The following is a 367-nucleotide window of genomic DNA, read 5'->3' as shown; positions in this document are numbered from 1 at the left end:
CATGACGTCATCGCATTTATAACTTTAGTGAAATGTCAATTTAATAATATTGGTTTTGACATTAAGAGTTATGTATACGTTAAACCCACTGTACTCTTACTGTGTCGTTAAAATAAACAATATTTATATAAATAAATGTCGATAAAAAATTAAAAACATGAGTATTTATAGTTAGTACAAAACCAAACAGAAGAGAACTAATCTATAATCAGGTTTAAAATGGGGTCAGACAAAGATAGAATGAACAAGAGCAATTGAACGGCTATTTCGGTCCAGCTGTCACGAGGTAGCGTGGCCGAGCGGTCTAAGGCGCTGGTTTAAGGCACCAGTCTCTTCGGAGGCGTGGGTTCGAATCCCACCGCTGCCA

At 37.3% G+C, this 367-nt stretch overlaps 1 non-coding gene across 1 annotated transcript; it reads left to right on the top strand.

Moving 5' to 3' along the window:
* The first annotated feature begins 285 nt into the window (after positions 1–285).
* Trnal-aag lies at positions 286–367 on the top strand. Its single transcript has one exon. It is a non-coding gene; the product is annotated as a tRNA-Leu (tRNA).

This window comes from Leguminivora glycinivorella, chromosome 16, assembly GCF_023078275.1.
Source record: "Leguminivora glycinivorella isolate SPB_JAAS2020 chromosome 16, LegGlyc_1.1, whole genome shotgun sequence".
Classification (NCBI taxonomy): Eukaryota; Metazoa; Arthropoda; class Insecta; order Lepidoptera; family Tortricidae; genus Leguminivora; species Leguminivora glycinivorella.
This window is presented reverse-complemented; position numbering and strand designations above follow the sequence as displayed.